A 4,329-nucleotide genomic window follows, 5' to 3' on the forward strand; every position below is an offset into this window, starting at 1 on the left:
TTTCCGGAATTTTCAGAAAAGTCCACTTTCATCTCTGAGAAAAAAATCCATAGTAGCAACGCAACGACGAATGGAAGAGGAATTACTGTCAGGGGGCAGTCATTCCAGCCCTGGTCCTGAAGAATCATTGAGCCAGGAAAGCTGCGATTTGACCAAAGATCTGCAGAGCCAGATCAAGACCTTACACAAAGAAAAGGCCTAACTGCGGCACATGGTCGTTAAGGGCAAGTATTGAATATTCTGTAATCAAATATGACAGCGTACATCATGTAGTATTAATCTGCCGGTTCTCAAGTACATAAATGTCTAACATTTTAAAATCCCTATTTTAAGTTGTATAAAATGTCTTAAATCTGATGGGGTAGGTTTTTAAAATGTTTGCACAGGTTTTATGTGATTTGTAAAGTTAAAATGACCTGAATTTAGAACATTTTAACCTATTTTGAGTACCTTTTAGTCGCCTTAAACGTCTGAAATAAGTATGCTCACATTTTAGATCAGGAAAAAAAGCATTGTATTCCTTGTTCATTAATATTTATTGTTATTGTAAGTAATTTTTACTTGTCCAAAAATATTCATTCCTGTGGTGTATTAACCACCATAGTTATTTGTATGTTGTTTGGACGCATTGAGTTTCCGTACTCTGTATTGCCATCTACTGCGCATGTGTAAAATGTTACCGTGAATGTCTCGGTCGCTTCCCCACGTTGTCAATGGCGGAACTCGACGGTCGAATACAAAATAGAAAACGCGTGTGTGTGCCTCGTCATTTCAAGACACAACAATTCCATTGGGAGATAATTTTACTTAAAATTACTCAAAATGTTCCAAATTAATTAAATTAAATAAATGACTGATTACTGTGCACTGCCATAACTCTAACTAACATGTTATTTGATGTTTGGTTGTTGGAAAATAGTAAATGAGCCCAAGGTCAGCAAACATGATACAGCCAATGTACATAAAGTCACTGTCAATCCCATAATATGTTACTGTGTTATTATATTTAATGATAGACCCCTTTTAGTAACTTCTTGGAGGATTTTGGTCTTCATGGTGACTGTGTAATATCCCCATTATAGCTGCCATCTGTATGAGTTTGTATTCTTTTTTTTTTTCTCAGAAATTCCTACATTGTTGATGGAGCTGAGAAAACTTGTCTCCATTTACACCACCAACACAGAAGTTGACAACCATCCTACCAAACATGCTGATGGACCTGATGGTGAGAGTGATGGCCTGGGTGAAACACCACTTTGCACACCCGTCAGACCTTTACAAGTATGTATTTGTTAATTATGAAATCTCTAACATTAAAACCTAACATATTATTGGCATCAAATTTCTTTGAAGCTTTTTTTCCTCATCTATGCATTGTAATACTTGTATTGACTTCACTTGTTTCCTTGTTCATGGTTTTATATTGCTTTTGTTTACATAAGGTGAAAATCGAGAACGATGGTGTCACTGTTTCATCACATTGCTGGGAGACTGCAAAAACTTGTACCACAGCCAATGGTATCGCACAGGTGCTACTGATGGGGCTCTTTGATCCTGAAGTCCTCATCAAGTCCAACCTTAAAGGCGGGTTCAGCAAGTTGGATCCCAGTGCTGAGCGGCGGCAGGCTCTTGACCCAAGGAAACTTCAAGCTTTGCAAGGTAAATTGTTCAGAGTCGGCTGTACTCTAGCTAAATAGCATTTCTGCCAGGAGAGAGAGCTTTCCTGTTGGCTATACAGGAAATGAAAGTGGTTGGTTTGAGCAGGGTTTTCTCAGGGTCCTCAACATGTCTTCTGTTGTTTCATTGCAGCGTCGGGCTTTTAAATTTTGTGCTGGCATAAATTTTTATCACAATAGAAAGAGATTGAAGAAAAGCAAGACACAGGTGCTCCTTAGTTTGACTCAACATTAAATTTGACAAAATGTGAAGAAATTCAACTGATGTGTATTGTTACTTTTTACTTCAGAATAGTTGCAGTTGGACGAGCCCACACACACACTATGTTGATACTACACAATCCCATTAGGGGGGCCATATTCACAGCCATTTTCCAAGGTTGAAAAATTGTCCCAGGACGCCACTGACAAGGGGAGAGCAAGCAAGACGACTGGAATGGGTAATCAATGTTGTTCTTTTCCACAGATGCTGTTATAGCACAGTTAACAACGGCCAAGGAAGCTGATGTGAGAAAATCCATCAACAGCCGAATGTGCAAGCTTCGACACCAGATGAAGCGCAAAACTTTGAATTACAGTCATACCTCGGTTTTCGACCATAATCCGTTCCAGAAGGCTGTTCGAAAACCGAAACCACACTCTTTAAAAAAAAAAAAAATCTTTATTGAACACGTCTGTTCACCATGGAATGCTAATCAAGGAAGCGTCACTGCCTCGTCTACCCGAGGAAGCGTCACTTCCTCGTGTACCCGAGGAAGCGTCACTTCCTCGTGTTAGGACGGCGAGAGGAGTCAAGTGACGCATTCAAGTGCGCTCAGTTTGTTCGAGAACCGAAATTCGGTCGTCAACCGAGGCATAAAAAACTCTAAATTTTTGGTCGAAAACCGATTTGGTCGAGAACAGAGACGTTCGAAAACCGAGGTTTGACTGTAGTGGTTATTCACATTTTGTACTTATTTTGCACGGTTTGTGTGTATGTTTTATGTGCATGTTGCACACTTTGTTAAAGTTTACACGAAATGGATAATCCATAGGTGGCTAAAGGGTTACTAGCAAGATTTTTGTCTGTGTTCTGTGTGGAATCTCCTCAATGCACAATTTGGACATTTTAATTAAAACTGAGCTATTTATGTTGTCACGTTAGTTATCCACTCAGTTATTTTGTTAAGGGTGTTGTAGTGATGCAAAAGGTGTAGAACCTCGATTAAGAATCTTCACCATTTAATGTTGCACTGAAAATATTTACCCCTCTACCTCTGCATTGTCAGAATTAGTTTTTGAGCTGATGAAAAATATATGGTGACTTTTGATATACCCATTAGTTTGTGTTTTGTTTAATTTAAAAATATTGCTGCTCATATATTTTTATAATGTTTCCATATAATTCACATATATTTACAATGTATTGTATCATATAAATTAAACATGTATCTGTATATAGTTGTGAAATATATTCCAAATAATATTTATACATTTTATCATATATTGATCATTTAGCTTTACATATATCACTAATATATTGTCCAATATAAATTGCAATATATGATTAGTTATTTATAAATACAAAATTACATATATTTTGTACTATATAAATGCATACATTATGTTATTTTGCAATATATTGTAATGTATGAAACGTGGCAATCATTTGTATATTTTGAAATATATTACAATTATAACAGTATATTATGAACACTTATAATATACAGAGATGAAAGTCCTCCGATTTTCCCGGAATTCCGGGTTTTTCAAATTTTTATGAAAATTTCTCCGGAGAATTGAGGAAAATTTGCATGAAATTAATCCGGATATTAGTTGACAACATTGAACGAAGACGCGTTTGAGTTCGTTGTATTGCTTTCACGAGCGTAGCCATATTGAGGCACTAACACTAGTAACAGTAAAGAGATTTTTGTTTGTGTCATAACGACAGAAGACATGACGGCGTTTGACTAATGGTTTAGTCCAGGGGTGTCAAACTCCGGTCCTGGAGGGCCGCTGTCCTGCATGTTTTCCAAGTCTCCCTGTTGCAACACACCTGATTCAAATGAACAGGTTCAATGTCAGGCTTGCACAGGGCTTGCTGATGATCTGATCATTTGAATCAGGTGTGTTGCAACAGGGAAACTTGGAAAACATGCAGGACAGCGGACCTCCAGGACCGGAATTTGACACCCCTGATCTAGTGTATGCGCCGAGTTCCAAAGACTGACTGAGAGCCGAGACGCTGTTTGTACAGTGAAACTCCTCTAGAACGAAACCTGCATGGGCGAAAATACCCCCTTATGTGAAAAAATCTTCATGCATTAACACAATTCCCATTCTCCTGCCCCCCATACGACGAAAAACCCCCTGTTGCGTTATACGAAATCATTTTGTCTGCTCCAGCCTCGCGAAGACATTCACTACAACGAAGTCTTATCCAACAGCGACCTCTACTGCTTCGTTCAAAAAAAGGAAACAGCAACCACCACACTGGTTTACATAGTGAACGATGTTTATTTCGGTCACAGCTGCGAGTTTCCTGGACCCAACATACTCATAGCTGCTCTGCCATTGGCTTGCCGAGCATCATCTTGGCCTCCGATTGGCCAAGAGGGACCTCACTGTCTATGTGTGGAGATACTGAAGCTAGGTCCGTAGAAGATAGAGG

Source organism: Hippocampus comes, unplaced genomic scaffold, assembly GCF_001891065.2.
Source record: "Hippocampus comes isolate QL1 unplaced genomic scaffold, H_comes_QL1_v1.1 scaffold384, whole genome shotgun sequence".
NCBI lineage: Eukaryota > Metazoa > Chordata > Actinopteri > Syngnathiformes > Syngnathidae > Hippocampus > Hippocampus comes.